This window comes from Caretta caretta, chromosome 3 (genome assembly GCF_965140235.1).
Source record: "Caretta caretta isolate rCarCar2 chromosome 3, rCarCar1.hap1, whole genome shotgun sequence".
Lineage (NCBI taxonomy): Eukaryota > Metazoa > Chordata > Testudines > Cheloniidae > Caretta > Caretta caretta.
Genome location: NC_134208.1, coordinates 139,402,182 through 139,420,507, shown reverse-complemented (window position 1 = coordinate 139,420,507; position 18,326 = coordinate 139,402,182). Strand labels below are relative to the sequence as shown.

At 42.4% G+C, this 18,326-nt stretch overlaps 1 protein-coding gene and 1 long non-coding RNA gene across 11 annotated transcripts in view; both read left to right on the top strand.

Annotated features, from left to right (window-relative positions):
* The window catches only part of RGS7 (regulator of G protein signaling 7), a 421,085-nt gene that overhangs the window by 250,642 nt on the left and 152,117 nt on the right, over positions 1-18,326 (top strand). The window lies entirely within an intron of this gene.
* LOC142071430 (uncharacterized) lies at positions 5,608-9,770 on the top strand. Its single transcript, XR_012667461.1, has 2 exons — positions 5,608-8,276; positions 9,170-9,770. It is a non-coding gene; the product is annotated as an uncharacterized LOC142071430 (long non-coding RNA).

Genomic DNA, 18,326 nt, shown 5'->3' with positions numbered 1-18,326 from the left:
TACGCTCAAAAATGACATAACAATCTGTGACTAGAGCTGGGCAAATAACCATTTTTTCTTGGTTTGGTGGCAGTTCTGAAAAAAAAAAGGAATGGGTTGGGCACAAGGGTTCAGACATGGCTCTCCTACATCCGAGGTGAGTGCCCTAATAATGGGACTAAAGATTATAAGGATGAGGGTGCAGTAGCACCTCAGCTGCCCCCATCACTACTTTCTTCTCCTCCTCTTTTGGCTGTTTTGTGAATGGCTGAAACTATTCACATCAAATTTCTGAATAGTTTCAGATCAACCAAAGCTACATTTTTGGTCAAATAAACTTATCTAATTTTTTTTTGCCCTGCTCTAGCTATGACCCAATTTTTAATTCTTTTCAAAATTATTGACACTTCATTCAAAACTAATAGTAAATCATAATAAATTTGTGCATAGATCAATATCAGGAATTCATAATGTTTTCTCTACAAAGGTAGCTGCTCAAACAAGAGAGATACCGAAGGGTAGTAACATGAAAACGTGAAATTTGTGAAATCTCACACTTATACTATATATCTCTGATTATTTAACAATTGTTTTTTGTGTCATATAGTAGATTACACTCATTTGTCTCAAATCCAATAATCTATTGGATCAATGTCAGAAACATTATCATAATTAACATAGTTATCTTTTCCATTCTGAATTTAGGAAGCCAAAATGTTTTGCCAACAACTTAGTCCAAAAATATAAAATGCTTTTGATCTTTGATTAATTTAAAACTTGGCAGGGAAGAGAAAAGCAGTAGAGGAAACCTAAAAAACCAAATTATGTCTTAAGCAAAAGATATTATTTTACACTGAGCTTGGGTAGCTTTAGATAAATCTTGAAATATATATATATATTTTATTATTATACATAACATTTCATTTCCCCCTGACTAACTGCAACATACAGTCTCATAAGACACAGACACTACAATTATAGCACCAACTTAAAGAACAGACATGTCGAGGATTTGTACACAGAACTTTTATCCAGTATCTTGAAGAACAGACAATGAGGAATTTCATAGAATCATAGAATCATAGAATAACAGAGTTGGAAGGGATCTCTGGAGGCCATCTAGTCTGACCCCCTGCCCAGAGCAGAACCAATCCCAACTAAATCATCCCAGCCAGGGCTTTGTCAAGCCTGACCTTAAAAACTTCTAAGGAAGGGGATTCCACCACCTCCCTAGGTAACGCATTCCAGTGTTTCACCACCCTCCTAGTGAAAAAGGTTTTCCTAATATCCAACCTAGGATTTAATAAGAGCAGCATAGCATTAGCTAGATCCTCCACCATGGAGGGTCAAATAAAGGCACAGGTACAACAGGTATATGTTTTGGCTCCAAGAGTCAGTGATGATATAAAACTCTCTATTCCACTTAGGGGAAAACATGTCTATAGCCCTTATGGTTATGGAAAAGGCCGGAGAATGTGAATTGAGTGCAACGGAGGTAGATGACCTCCATCTGGGGGAGGAGCAGCTACCTCTAGAATAGAGAGGAAGTCACCTACACTTGTCAACAGAGATCAGGCCTCCTTGCCACTGTTCTGTGGAAGGACGAGGAGAAAAGACCCTGTTGCTGCCTGAGGGTGTGGGGGAGGGAAGGGGAGAAATGGAGCACAGTAGAGCTCCATCCCCTGATAAAGTAATGACTCTAATAAATCTACATGAAGGGGGAAACTTAGGGTCTCAGTCTAGATTGCTTTAACCCAGCTCTGCCACTATCCATCCTGTTATTAAAGATAGACTCGGTATGTGGTTATATTAAAGGCTTTTCTAACCATGCCTAGATTGTGATTAACAATGAATACAACAGTTAGTGTCTGGGGACCGTCATTCTTTTTCCAAAGCCCAGGACACTTTATATCCCCAAGGCTCCTCTCTACTGTTTTTCCCCTGGAGAGATTTTATTAACAGTGTCAATCTTAGCATCAAAAGAATCCAATTGTCCTAACAGGGGCATGGATAGCTGCAAGATTGGTTCAAATCTGACGTCAAATAAAGAAGCAGTTTCTAAACTGGTTACTATATTAGCTAGCCTGATTGTTTCTAGAACTTTAAGAGCTAAAGGGGAAATGTGGTAGGGATTGAAATGCAAGGGAAGATCACTTTGTGCTGGACCCCTGTGGTACCATAAATTTATAGTGGAGCTCATTTCTGTTTTTCTGTTGCCCTTCGTTGGCTTTGCAAATTCACGAATAAAAATGGAATGAAAAGAAAAAATAGAATGGAGACCAGTACCTGTTAAGCCAAGCAGCACCATCATAGAAATTATTGACAAGAAGGGCTGCCCAGAGTACTGCAGTATGATATACAGTTTATCAAGCAGCTTCTAGCATTGAAAAACAAAACCTACTCATTCTGTCTACCATAACAGTTTACAAGGTAGCAGAAGCAGGGACAAGTGATTTCGCTCCTGGATCCTTACTGTCAGTTCCAGTTGTGGCTTTGGGAGATAGCATCTCTTTTAAACTTCTTCAGACTTACAAGTCTTGTAACTTCAATAAATCAGATTTCCATTAAAAAAAACCCTCCATCTGAAGCGTGCAGCTAAGTTTTGTTTTAGCTATCATTCTTTAACAGAGCTTCAGAAATCTTCAGGCTATAGCTATTGAGTGAGTGTGATGGGTTGGGATAGGCCTAGAGGTCCCCTGCTGGAGGCCTCAGGGTCCTGCCACATCTGTCCCAGGAGAGGAGAAGTGGAACTAAGTCTTCCAAGCATCCTAGAGAGACTACACATGAGGCAGCCAATCAGAGGGTTGCAGACTAGTATAAAAGGAGCTACAGTGCAGCCCACAGTTGGTTCTTTGTTGGAGCCAGAGGAGTGTGGATTATGTGCCTGGCTGACCAAAGGAAATTGCAGCACCATGGACAGCTCAGTGCTGGCAGAGATTGGGGAAGTGAGAAAGGGCTCCTGGCTGGCTGCTGGGCCTGAACATAAGAGACCTGAAGTAAGGGTGAAGCATTAGTGAAGGCTGGGGCTACGGGGATGTGGCCCAGGGAACTGAAAAGAGTTTAGTTTTAAAGGGACATGGTGGTGTGTGACTATCATTCTTAGGGTCTCTGGGCTGGGACCTGGAGTAGTGGGTGAGCCTGGTTCCTCTTCATAGGCCACTGGGGAAGTGGCCTACAATTGGAAAACAATAAACCCCCAGAAGGGCTCTGAACTACTTAGTGGCCCAGCTGTAAAGCTGGGGCCAGAAAGGCCCAAAGAATGTGAAACCATTGCCTCCAGTTCTGGGGGTATGACTTGACCAGAGCCAGGACTGTCTAAAGACTACAGACACAGCTGTCCTGAAGGGGGAGCTTGCTGTTACAGTGAGTCTTTTTTCTTAAGCCAGGTCTATATGAGAAACTTTTGCTGTTAGAGGTGTGATTTTTATTATTTTCTTATTATTGTGACATTTCTATACTGACCTGTAAAGTCCTAGTAGGTGCTGGTATCATTTTACCAAAGATGCTTACCAAACCAGCATAAGCTACAGCAAAACTACCTTTTGGCTGATAGAAGCTGTGCCTACACTCGGAGGGTTTCCCTGTATACATATATTGATTTAGCTATACAAGCAAACCTTTTCTACTGTAGACCTAGCTGAAGAATTTTTAAGAACACAGGGACCAATTCAACCCTGGACTAAACATCCTAATGTGAATGGAATTTATACCATTGATGCATTTGGCCTAGGATCTTTATTAGACTAGATTTGTCATTGTTTTCTATCTCAGCTGGGCTTCCATCTGAATTTTGAAATAAAGGTGAAAGTCTTGTGAACTTGACCAAATGCTCAAAGGAAGAATTGTTTTAATTCACTAGATGCATCATACATTGTATAACACACTTTAGAAAGACAAACAAGACTTGGCCTTTAGCAGCAGAGTAAGGTTATGAAGTTCAATACATAGCATCCTTGAGCAAAGAACACTCCATGACAGAGTAGTCACACGTTGGGTAACATTAGGAGAAATATGTGGGGATGGCTGCTCTAAGTATTATAGGGCTCCTTCTGATCAACTAATTTGACCACTATAATAAAATGCTAAATCCTGTTTCACCTAACTGTTTCTCTTTCTTTAGTAGTTGGGGAGCCCCCAACAGTGGGGACAATAAAGAATAAGAATTGATCACCACCAAAAAATTGTCAATTCTAATGCAAACTATCACACCCTTAGTGTGTGGTATTCTCCCTCTCTGCTCTCCTGTATCATTCTGAGTGGGGGAGGCTACAATTCTAAACTTTACTTAGAGTGTATCTCTGCTCAAGCAATACAGACAATGGCCAGAATTTTCAAATGTGGGTGCCCAAAGCAGCGATATTTAGGCACGAAATTACTGTGGTGTGATTTTACAAGGTACTGAGCACTTAAAACTCCCATTGACTTCAGTGGGAGTTGTTGGTACTCAGCATTTCTGAGAATTAGACCACTTATATTAGCTGTCTCAATTATAGGTGAATAGCAGCCACTATTATTAAGGTTACAAAAGACTTCCCATTATAATCCCCAGTTTTCAGGTGTTTATAACATTGTGAAATCTCAACCCTTTGGGGTATTCTCTGCTAGCTTGAAGGGGACTTAGAATGAACCATTCATGAACACAATCACTTTGCGCACTCATAGCAACAGCAGGCAGCACTATGAAGGGCTAAATTGCTGCTATTCTGGATTTCAAACCTGATGGACATTCCCCACTATTTAGTTGTTAGAATTTTAAATACATTGCATTATTTCAGTTCGGACTCTGTCACAGATGGCAGCAGTGGAATGTTAATATATATCAAAGCAAAAAATAAACAAAACATGTAAGTCCAAGTCAGAGTAAAACATGCTAAAATAAAGAGAATAAAAAATTAGAAAACTGGTATAGTAGTTCAAAACAGTACAGGCAGCATGCAGAGAACTGCCATTTGCTAATCACAGCTGCAACAATATATCACTTCAATTTTCCAGGAAACATGAGACTACATCCTGAAAAGTGGTGGTGGTTCTTGTCCAACAGCCAAATTTGAAATTTTAGCTGCTCATGGACAAGTGTGATCAGAATTTTTATTTCAGATTTCCCAACTGTAGTATTGCTGAGACTGTTGGATTGCCGTTTTCCACCCAAGAGTTGGCTGCATTTTGCTGGAAGGGGAAGTGATCCCTTGTACATCTACTGTTTTGAAATCTCTTAATTGGCACTATATAAATGAAAGATATTACAAAATATTATAACTTTTCTGATATCAACACCACATTGTACCTTTTTTATTGATTGCATTTGTACATGCATTTTACAACCACTATACTCTATCAGTCTTAATCTGGGAAAGCAGGTAACTACAATGTAGCATAAAGGCAGACATGAAGTTTGAAGTCAAAAAGCTGTTTTTATTCCTGTTGTGTTGACTATATGTCTGACACAGTATGGCTGGCCCTTATAAAGGGGGAGAGGTCTCAGCCCACCATGAGATAACTAATTGGAGTTCTCGGGTTTGAGAGTATGAAGCAAACCATGTGATTAAACCAGGCCTCTGGGAAGGTAGAAAAACAGAGGCCTGTGGAAAGGGGAAAAAGCTGCAGAGTGAAACTGCAGGGAGAGGACCTCCTGAAGTGGTACACAAGGAAAGGAATTAGAGCTGGGTAAGAAGACCTAGCTGAAAGTCATCTTTTCCTTTTTGGAAGAAGATAGGGCAGACCCTACATCTTCTCCAGGGTCTACATCGTCTCTTCTTGCTCTCTGCTTCTTCAGATGAGGGGCTGTGGCCAGTTCAAAGTTAGGTGAAAGAATTTTGTTGTTTACTTTTGGAACTTTGTGTTAATAAAATAAGATGCCAAGAAGGGTGGCTATTAAATGAGACTGTGTGGAGTTAAGGGGCTCTGAAGAGGGGGAACAGAGGCAGGGATTCAGAATGACCACAGGCCACAAGAGGAGCTCAGGAGGCAGCTTTCCTGTTAATATCTTCTATCACTAATCACAAAATTCATTGAGATTTTAGTGTGGGGGGGTTGTTTTCTTATTTTTTGAGGAAAGTGGGATCAAAATTTTGTAGATTAGCTTTGACATATTTAATGTATCTAAAAATGAGAGTCCATATGGAGTGAATAGGCATAGGGTAAATAGGCATTGTAAATATTGTGGCTCTACTTTAGCAACATTGGGGGTTTTTTTTACGTTAAGATGAATCAAAGATTGGTACTTAAAATGCCTTTTTAAAAACAAAAAAAGTTCTCATTTCAGAAAGTGATAAAATTAAGCACAAGAAAGCATATGTTCGGATGAGATAACACCTGGCTCAAGGGCATATTATTTAGGAAGTGTGTTATCTAGCAATACCAGAACCTCTGGAGAGTGAGATTGTGCTTATAAAATGGCAACTTGGGGGTGGGGGTGAGGAGAAGAATTAGCTAGAGCATGCAGCTGCAGCCAGCTCTTGTTTGGAATGTTCAAGTCAGGGCTTGTGAACAGCCAGGCAGCATATTTCAGTGAAGTGAATTAATTATGGGGGAGGGAATGTTAGCTAAATTTTGAATGCATATGCTAACATCTGCTAACCCAAAAGCAAATTTCAACATAAATATCCTTAAAGCTGCTATAACTGGCAAGACAGCCAATGTAAATCAATACTCACATAAGTGCATGAGGGCCAATGAGGGGGAAAAGTGTGCACACTGCTTTGTACGTTGTAGCACAAAGCCATCGAAGTCCCTGTGAATTTTTTAGCACAATGATCTAAAAAGAACACAGACTCTGCCCTTGAAAAGAAGCCTTTTAAAAGATCTTTCTTCCTCTGAAAAGGAAATAGGATGTAATGTGACAGGTAAAAAAGCCAACCCTTTTTCTCATGCCCAGACTCTACCACAAAAGATGCCTTTCTTTCGAGTGAAATTTCTGCAGTATGAACAAATCTGATCTTCTTAGGAAGCTAGATAGTTATTTTATTCTGAACTCTACATGCTGAATGCGGATACTTATGTACAAAATTTCCCTTATCTTGCTTCTCCTTACATAGTCTTTTTCCATATAAATGGGCTGAGGAGAATCATTATTAAAGAAGCCATTGTGACTCTACAAAACTGTTAAATAAGACCACAGGATCTTGTTCATTCTAAATAGCAATAAAAATTGGACAATTTATTGGCCGTTATTTCAATGTACTTTGTGTTCTGTAACATTTTGAGTGTACAGTGTGTGCAATAAGCACACAAATACAACAGAAAGCAACTTTCAGTCTTTCAAGTTGTGTCCATACCCTTTAGCATAGCCTAAGGTTTACAGCAGCGGTTTGGCATAAAGGACCCTTGAGTTCTTTTCACAATCTCTGCAACCAACTTGGTTTTTGTGACAGTAGGTAATTTGCTTAGGCCTGGTCTACACTATAAAGAAAGGTTGACATAAGCTGCCATGCATTGAATTAGCTGTACATGTGTCTATATGCTCATATTTGACTCCCATTGTCTGCACCCCGTTACAGCGGCACAGTAATACCACCTCCCCAAATGACATTAAGCCATAGCTGATGTACTGTGGTCAACACCATGTGACCTATATTGACCCTAGCAGTCCTCCAGCAGCTGTCCCACAATGCTTGACACTGACTGCTCTGGTCACAATTGTGAACTCCACTGCTCAGGGGTCACAGAGACGGGAAGCTACACACCTCCTTTTAAAAACTCTGCGTATTTTTGGAATGACATTGACTGCCCAGCTGGGCAAGCACACTTAGCAGCAATCCTTGGTTGTGTGCAACTGCCCAACTGACCATGCTGGCTACATGCTACAGATGCACTTCTGCCTGGATTAGACAGGAAGTATTGGCTCTTTTGGGCCTGTGGGGAGAAGAATCTGCAGGCACAGCTATAGAGAAGTAGTAGAAAAGTGAACATCTATGAACAGATTGCACAGGAGATGCAGGTGAAAGAATACAACAGACATAAATAGCAGTGCTCTGTGAAAATAAAGGAACTGCACCAGCTATACCAGAAGGCTAGGGAGGCCAACAGTCAATCTGGGGCCGAGCTGCGGACCTGCCATTTTTACACCAAGCTGAATGCCATACCCATCATCACCCTGCAGAGTGCTGTGGATGCCTTGGTAGAACCTGAGAGATAAACCCCTGCCATGAACTGCAGGGAGAAGGAAGAGGAAGATGGGGGACATGCAACTGGGGGGTTCAGCTTTGCCACAAGGCAGGATCTGTTCAATACTCCATTGCAGTCTGGTCAGTCCCACCAGCTGAGCACGAGTGAGCCCGATGCAGGGGAAGGAACCTCAGGTAAGTGTATGAATGCATTTCCTGTTACAATATTTAAATATATAGATGGAGCCTGACCCCAGTGTAGCAGGCCAGAGGCAGTGACTTTTCATTAATTTCTTCATACTAGAAGAGATGAAGTTGATATCTGCTTTTCATTCCCTGTAGAGCTCTTGTGGAGTGGGCATGCAGAGCAGTTTGTCTATGTGTACAGTGATGTCCCTTGTATTCTCCTGAAAGAGCTCAATGAAACTTCCATGGAGGTACTCTGCAATCCTTTCCTGAAGGTTTCTAAGGGTTGCTTCCTTATTTCTTCCTCCATAGTAGGACACTTTCCCAGCCATTCCACAATGACTGGCAGCCACCATTACTGTAAACAGACTAGTGGCATATTGGCCCAGATGGCTTCAGGACACCAGTGGCAGCTGTGCTCTCTGTGCCTTTGTTAGCCTTGGGAGCGAGATAGCAGCTAAAATCACCACTGCCTGTGGACAACAGTGCCAGTATTCTGTGCCATTGCCCTGCATTCAGACCCATGGAAACTGAGGCCAAAATTGTATTGCTCCATGCAGCTGAACAATTCCCCTCATCCCTATGGAAGGCCATACTCACCAGGGCTGGGGTTTGGACTGGAGAATGGTGCTGTACTGAGGTGCTCCAGAGCTGTGGTGTCAATAACCATGTATTGTTTTAAACTTTTGGGGACCAAGGGAGGGGGGTTCTGAAACATAATAATCTTTCCATTGTTTCTATACTAGGGTGACCAGACAGCAAGTGTGAAAAATTGGGATAAGGGGTGGGGGGTATATAAGGTGCCTATATAAGAAAAAGCCCCCAAAATCGGGACTGTCCCTATAAAATCGGGACATCTGGTCACCCTATTCTATACTGACAGTAGTACCTCTGTTTTGTAGCTGCTGCCATTGTGGCCCAGAGGGGGGTCTCACCCTCCACACCTGCAGAACAACTGAGCCGGATGAGAAGAAAGAAGAGGATAGATTCAGCAAGATTCTACAAACCAGTACTGCATTGGACCAGGGCCTAGAGAGTGAATATTACAGACAGCATGGAGTGGGAAAGTGGAAAGGAGAAAGGTGCAGGAATTGGAGGGAGATGCACCAGTACATAATAGAGCTTCTCTAGCAGCAAGCTCAGATGCTGCAGACTCATTGAACTTGTAGGTCAACAAAATTACAGGCTTACCTCCATGTTCAGCCAATGGAGAACTCCATTTTAGCATCTCCCTACAACCCCCTGACATTCCACGTGTCATTGGGGGTGACATCCATACCCCTACCACTCCACACCAGGGGACAGTAAAAACAATCACAACTTCATGCACATTGACCTGTGAGAGCCACAGCTATTGTATGCATAGCCAAAATGGACAGATGTTATCTGTTCATTTTAAGTTCTGTTCCATTAATTTATTTCAGAAGTATTTATTGTCTTTGTCTTATTGCACTTTTTTGTACTGGTTTTGGTATGCAATAAAAATCCATTTTTGGTGAATAATTCTTCTTTATTATTTCCCAACATGTGCTGCAGAACACCTAGTACTACTGAGGATGCCCACTACTTGTAATTTTACAGACCGACAGAACTCTAAGTATCAGTGACAAACACAGTGTAATAATTAATGTACAGCAAGCACCACATAACTGATAGGTGCATTAACAGAGATCATGTTATATTCATAAATGTGCACCACAGAATTCCAATACCCCACAAAACTTCAGGGCCAAGTAGAGTATAGTCTACTACACCATGGTACTGTTGCTGAGTCTTAAAATGCTCTTTCAAGGCCTTCCTCCACTATATAGCTCTGTGGTGAGCTTTTCTAATAGCTCTTGTGTCTGGCCGTTCAAACTCTGCAGGTAACTGCTCCACCTCTGCATACTACCCCTACAGCAGATTTTCCCCCTCTTTGCCTCACAAATATCCTGCAGGACACAAGAAGTAGGTATAACTATTGGAATATTTTTCTCACTGATATCTAGTATTGTGAGTAAACAATGCCAGCATCACTTCAGTCTACCGAAAGGATGTTCAACTGTCATTCTGCACCTGCTGAACCTCCTTGCTGCTATTGAGGTGACTCATGTTTGGCTTCATGAGCCAGGGAAGCAAGGGCTAGGCTGGGTCCCCCAGGATCACTACTGGCATTTCAACATTCCCACTGGTAATCCTCTGGTTGGGAAAGGAAGTCCAAGTTAGAAGCTTTCTGAACAGTCCTGTGTTCTTAAAGATGTGGGTGTCATGCACCTTCCCTGAAGAAGCATCCCCGTGACCTACCAATGGTTGTATAACTGAAGAAAAGTAGCCCTTTCTGTTGATGTATATTTTGGCAAGGTGGGCTGGTGTGAAAATAGGCATAGGCATGCCATCTATTGTCCCATTGCAGTTTGGGAACTTCATTGCTGTAAATCCATCTACTATGTCCTGTACATTGCCTAGAGTCTCAGTTCTGCACAACAGGAGATGATTAATGGCCCTGAACACTTGCATCACAATGGCCCCCATTGTGACCAGTCAGGAGGAAAATCCACAGTCTGGCTTTGTGGGCTTCCACAGTGCAATTGTCACTTGCTTCTCCACTGTCAATGCAGCTCTCATTCTGGTGTTGTTGCTCTGGAGGACTGGGGCAAGCTCATCTCACAGATCCCAGAAGTGTGGTCTTTCACAGCTGAGAGTCCTGCAGTCACTGCTTGTCACCCCAATATGCATTATGATAGTTTCTCAGGCCCACAAGGTGCGCTGTCTGCAGGTGCTCCATGAATGCCACCAACCACCTTGAATTTTCTTTTTCACTATGTCCCACAGCAATCTGTCCTCCACTATAACCATCACGTCCCCTGCTGCGTCCTGCAGCTCTGCAAATGCTGGATGATTGGTTGTCCTGTGCATGCAATGCTCATGACAACAGTGCAGAGCTATGCAGACTCCATGCTTCTGTGAGAAGTGCCATATGGGTTTGTGGATTTTTTTTTAAAGAAGCCAAAATTATGGGATATGGATGGCATTATGGGATGAAAGTTGCATGATGGGAACTGGACCCCTTGCTCCCAGTCACTCCTGCATGATTTGTCTCTGCCCCATCATCCATTGCCAAAATTTCCCAAAGGACAGTGAGCCAGAGGATGGTGAGTTTCACACTGGGACACCTACCCATGGCACCACCACACTGTGCACTCGCACAAGCGTTCCTGGTGAGCATTGCACAAGGAGCCAAGTATGCATGTGCTCGAGTGATATGCTAACTGTGGCAAGTGTATGCTGGTGTAACTTTTGTTGGCCAAACTTTGTAGTGTAGACATGGCCTTAATGTCTCCGTACCTCAGCTTCCCTAGCTATAAAATGAAAATGATGAAACTTTCCTACCCTGGGGGGGAGTATTAGAATTCTAAAGTGTATCAAGTTCTTTGAGATACTTTGCTGTAAATTGTAAAGCCAAATGTATTATGTTCCACCTTTCTCTAGTCAATTACTCTAATAAGGCTTTTGATACTGTCTCGCATGACCTTCTCATAAACAAACTAGGGAAATACAACCTAGATGGAGGTACTATGAAGTGGGTGCATAACTAGGAACGTTTTCCAAACAGTTTATCAGTGGTTCACAGTCAAGAAGGAAAAGCATATCGAGTGAGGTCCCACAAGGATCAGTTCTGAGTCTGTTCAATATCTTCATCAATGTTTTAGATAATGACATAGAGAGTACACTTATAAAGTTTGAGGATGATACCAAGCTGGACCAGAAGCAATGAACTTAAATTGCAGAAAGGCAATTTAGGTTGGACATTAGGAAAAACTTCCTAACTTCCTTCAGGGTGGTTAAGCACTGGAATAAATTGCCTAGGGAGGTTGTGGAATCTCCATCACTGGAGATTTTTAAGAGCACGTTAGACACAAACCAGTCAGGGATGGTCTAGATCAGTGGCTCTCAATCTTTCCAGACTACTGTACCCCTTTCAGGAGTCTGATTTGTCTTATATACCCCAAGTTTCACCTCACTTAAAAACTACTTGTTTACAAAATCAGACATAAAAATACAAAAATGTTACAGCACACTATTACTGAAAAATTGCTTACTTTCTCATTTTGTGTGTATGAAATTTTAGTCTGCACTGACTTCACTAGTGCTTTCTGTGTAGCCTCTTGTAAAACTAGGCATATATCTAGATGAGTTGATGTACCCCCTGGAAGACCTCTGCACAACCCCCATGCGTACTCCTGGTTGAGAATCACTGGTCTAGATCATTCTTAGTCCTGCCATGAATGCAAGGGACTGGACTAGAAGATCTCTTGAGGTCCCTTTCAGTCCTATGATTCTATGATTCAATCTCCTGCTAGTAACTATGATGAATCTTAACTCTTTTGGAAATATGCTCATTCTAAATGGTATTTCATCTAGGAGGATGCTCCAAATGCTGGGCTGGTTTTCAGATCAGTACTTCTGGAAAAATCTATCCGTGTGCCAAACTTGAGTAGCCAGGCTTGGCTGATAAAATCTGGCCTTATCATCCAACCCCAGTCCATGGAGGAGCAAGACATGTCACAACACTTACACTCTTTCCCCCCCTACCTCCACTTCTCTCCCTGCATGTATGTGCATGTATGCACACACACACACAGAGTGGGAGGGAAGTAGTGGTAGAAACATACGCCCTCTGGTGCCTCTTTATTTTGGCTTAATTGCCACAGTATGCTGCGAGTACAGAAAGCCTTGTGGTCCTAGGATCTGTGGCATGTAAGACATGCAGATACATCCTGTCCAGAGTCCTGGAATCTTGTCTCTCTTCTGCCCTTCCCCATGTAGGTAGGTACATTGATTCTGTTGCATAGCGGAGGAGTGGGCAGAAGTATTTGCTGCTTAAAGAGATGCTCTATCTTCTGTCCTGCCTTTCTATCCTCTACGGGTGATTCTGGATCCTTTAACTCTTGGCCTGTAGTGGGCTCTTTCTTTTCAAGCATTGATTTAGGAACTCTATCAAAAGTGTTCAACTGTTTTACATATGCCTCAAATGACTGTTTTACATATGCCTCAAATGACCAGCTCCTCTATCTTCTTTCAACATAGTTCCTATGTGGAATCACAGCATCTGTGTTACTGCAATTACAAATGTATTTCTGGTTTGTAGGGAGGTTCCCTATCATTTTAAGAGGGCAGCACCCATACCTTTGCCAAAAGAGCCCTCTTTAACAAAAGATGCTATTTTCAGTGTATTCTTCATAGCAAAAATATTTGAAACCATTGTGTCAGAGTAGCTTGAATCCCATCTCTTTATAAATAGCCACAGTAGTGACTTGGGACCATTCAGAGAATGATTATTGCAGTTAATTTCACAGCAGAACTGACTTTGATGTTTCCCTAATCATATTAACAACTGGAGCCTTAATCTTTTTATGTTTTTAACGCATCTAGTTGTTGTAATAAGACAAGCAAAACCATTTAATTTCTTCCCTCTTTGTGAAGAAATATATAGCTAAAGAGGCACATTCTGCCCAGAATTGCAATCATGCAACCCCATAGACTTCATTGGGGTTACTTAATTGCAAGGGGGGAAAGAATATCATTTGCTGTATAATAAAACTAACTTCACTGGTGTTGATGTTAAATACCTAGTAGCTATATATGACTTTCATACATTTTTATATGCAGATAGACCTTGGTAAGAACTAGAAAACATGCTTTGTTTGAATTTTCATTCAATTTTGTATAAAATTTTTATTTATTGTAATTCTCAGCATGTTTCATGCTCCATGCAGGAGCAAAAATAGCATCACAAAATCCCCACCAATATTAAGCAAAATCTGATAAAGGGCCAAATCATGTACCAGTGTAAATTTGGAATATCCACTGACCTCAATGGAGTTGTTATGAATTTCACCAGAGAAGCTAAGACCAGAAGTTTCTCTACTGTTTACACTTTATATTTCACAATTATGGAATTCAAACTCTGTTTTATATTCAAAATGAGAGATGGCCTTGAATCAAAACTGTAGATCCAAAAATACAGAACTTTGGGCAAGTTTAACACGGAACTTAGTGTCCATTTGTGAGATAAAGATCTATCTTCTAAGTTAGCACATTTTAGAAACCTTTAAAGCTTCTCTAAACATAATGTTGTGATATTGAAGATCCCATAGCTCACAGTTAAGAAACAGCTCTGTTTGTTACAGGAGATTTGATTTTGCTAATATACCATCTCTGAAGAGTGTCACCTGTATAAAAAAGTGAAAAGATGTTTTAAAGGTTCCTCAGCCAGGGCTGAAGGAGGGGTAGCACTACCTCTCTGGACCTTACTGCTTGTATGCCACATCACCCTTTTGTGGTGTGTGGAAATATTACAAACTAACCAGTACCTGGCCAGTATAAGAGTGGAGAAAGAACTGGGAATATTTTCATAGCGTGGGTTAAAAATGTTGACTCATTTTGATGGGTGTTACCACATGGAACATCCTGTCTCCAGTGCTACCTGGGGGAGGGTAGTTAGGGATGCCCCTCTTTCTCTTTTCATTTTCACCCTTCGTCTAGAACCTCATTTTTATCCCTGGATATCAATGTATGTGGGTATTCAATATTACAGCAAACAGTGGTCCCCCCACTCAATTCAGAAAGATGAGACCATCAAAATGTAATAAATTCACCTCATCCTTGTTTTAGTCAAGCCATTCCCAGCTCTTAATTTGAAAGAATAACTCATCCAGGAAGCATCTCTTTCGGGTAGGGTGACCAGATGTCCCAATTTTATAGGGACAGTCCCAATATTTGAAACTTTTTCTTATATCGGAGCCAATTACTCCCCCTGCCCTCCCGGTCCTGATTTTTCACATTTACTATCTGGTCACCCTAGTTTTGAGGCAGCTAGTGATGCAGTGTGGATTCCAGTCTCAGAATTCCAAAGGAAAAACGGGAACTTCATTGACCAGACAGCTATCTCTATCTCTCAGGCTATTGGGAACTTTTCAAAGTACTCATAAACAATGAGCATCAACATACAGTATGCAGTTAAGTATGTAACACATGAAATGCTGTTTATAAACTCTTCAGGAAAGGGTCAGTATTTTCCTATGTGTTTGTGTTGCTCTTAATACAATGAGGCCCAGTTTTTGATGAGGGCCCTCTGGACACTGCAGTAATATAATAATAGATAAAGCCACCACTTGGTAATGACATACTTACAGGAGTTCTATGGCTCCAGATTGTGGAGTAGGTACACATCTCCTCTGCCTTCCCTTACATGATAGGCTTCATGGCCCTCAGCATTGGTAAGCTTGGTGCAGAGCCAGTTTAGGCATCAGTAAGGTGCTATATCCATGCATACTTGGCTCATGAATTGGTTCCAGGTATTGAATTTGATGCACCATCTTTTAGTCACTAGGCTCACAGCAGTGATTTTTGACCATTATTCTAGCATTTCTCTTTGACTGACTTTTTCTCGCGCAGCATGTGTGTGTGTGTGTGTGTGTGACATGCACACACGTTCTTGCCTCTAAACAGAAACGCCGAAGACTCAGGTTGTACAGCTGATTTCATAAGTAAGGTTTTCATCCCGCTTGCTGAGAAGAAAAGAATGCTTTTACAGCAAGCAAATGATGCTCCTGTAAGCCATGGTAAGTGGTTTAATGCACATAACATTACTAAACTGTCAAGGAATCTGGCACTGGTGTGGTCATGCTCAGAAGCATTCTCTTTACAACAATGATATGTAGTAGGGATCTAGCCCTCCAGAGGGAGGATAATATACTTGTATTACAGTAGAACCTTTGTTTTCTCTCACCAACATGTATGCTGAGGTGAGTGCCCTCGCCACCAGGTTAATGGCTATTCTCTAGTGGGTTTCTCTTGTGTTTTTTACATGAAAAGTTTTTTAACAGTCTCATTTTCATCCACATAGGCATTAAACTTCAAAACCTAATTTCTTCTCGAAAATGAATTGTTTTCCAGCCAACCCTACTCTTTGCTTTTTCTGATTGCTTTGTCTCACCACCATGTATGCTTGTCAGGGCCAGCCTTAGTGATAGGCCACCCAGGTGACCACCCAGGGTGCCCAGTGGTCAAGGGGGCACCATGTGGCAGTGCAGAGGTGCACGCTGCTGGTGTAGTGTCAGAAATTGTTCCCAGGGGACAGCTGCATGGGCGGGGGGGCATCCAGATTTCTCCCAGCTTCCTCTCAGTGGAGGAACATGGGTGAGGGAGCGGTGACAAACAGCTACTGGTCACCCCTGAATGGTCCTCCGTGACCCCCTAGGGGACTGTGGTCAGGGGAGTGAGGAGCAACACCAAGCGCTCCCTGCATCCAGGTCACTTCCCCACCTGGGCTGGGCTGGGCTGGGTTGTGAGGCGAGCATCAGGAGCTGCTGCTCTCCTGCCCTCCCGTTATGCAGTCTAGGTGGGGAAGTGACCTGATGCAGGGAGCCCTGATGTTTCTCCCCACTGCCCCCTTCACAGCACCCTAGAGGTGTGTGAGGAGGAGCAGTGTTCCGAAGAGGAGCAGCAATGTCAGCTGCTCCGTGCATCCCGGTCAGTTTCCCCATGTGGATGCAGGAGTTGGGGGCGCAGCAGGGAGATGCACGGGTTGGGGTGAAGAGGGAGTGGAATCCCACGGGCCAGAGGCAATGGGGGGCACCCATGGATGCCGGGGGGGGGCGCCACACCCACTGGGGCCAGGGGCACCAAAATACAAGTTTGCCCAGGGCACTATTTTCCCTAAGGCTGGCCATGATGCTTAGGTTGCTGTTTCTACTGAATATGTTCTTTCGGTTATTGTTGAGGGTGGGAAATGAGATGCTACTCACCCGTGATTCTGTTCTGTCTCCTCTGCGCAGGCAGATCAAGTGCAAGGTCTTAGGCCACCCTGTCCCCCTCTACTGCATAGCATGGAGGGAATGACACCACAAAAGTCATCCCTTAATCTCTGTGAACTCATTTCCACAAGTAATGGGAAAAGGACCTGGTGGACGACAGCTGCTGTACACAATTCTAACTCTTGAAGAATGTCGACCAGTAAGAGTCATAGCTTTGAGTGTGGTAAAGGGCAGCACGGTCTACAGTCATGTGCTCTGTAGATCCCTTTTAAGAGAGTACCCCCTTCAGAGACTACCAGTGTAGAAGCCAGCAGCACTTCTGATGTGAGGAATCAGGGAATGGGCATCTAGAAGCCGAGGGATCTCTTTGTTCTAGTCCCAGAGAAGCTGAGTATCAGTAGAAAACTATGTTGGTGGAGTAGCTGTGATGCAAAACGGGGGCTTATGATTTATGTCAATTGATATAGAATTAGTATTACAAAAAGGAGAATTGATTAAGTGCATGCAAATCTGTGAGCTTCCCACCATAAATCAGTCCAACCCAATGTTGAATTGAGATCTGCAATGGGGAGTAGTCTTCTAGCTGGACCGTTAGCTCTAAGGTAAGAAGTGACCCATATTCCTCTTCTTTCCCGGGTGACTTCCTTTTCCAGTCACCCTATTATCTTCCCTCTCCTATTTGTGAGAGGGGAGTACCAATCTTCTCCTGCCCTTCCCACTTTGTAAAAAAATAAGAACACACTCCAAAAAACAGTTACACAGTTAGCCCTCATATCTCCTTAAATGACTGAGAAGTCTGTTTTTTCTGGCTGCTGTACCAACATAGGAGAAACCTCATGGCTGCTTCAGGTATGCTCCAGTAAGTAACTGACTGAATTTGTGGGGAAACAGTGGCCAACAGCAGCTTTGCCACAAAATGCTCAAAGGAATTAAAATGATACATGGAAAGGCAGGTTAACAAATATACAGCAAATGAGATTTTGTGCACAAGAACTGATGGCTTTTACAACAAGATAATATTTGTTCTCTCACTGACACTACAAATACCAAAGGTACTATAAGTAATAATAATTCACATCAGTGCTTTCTCCTAGACAACACTATGCACTTAATATTTTCCCTTCTACATTGTTTTAAAAAAGGTCCTTTATGATGGTGACATGCAGTGAACCAGAGTTTACAGTCCTCCTAAAAAGCTTGTGAACACATGAGTCTAAGCCATAAAATCCCCATTCTGCAGTTACACTGAGACAATCATCAT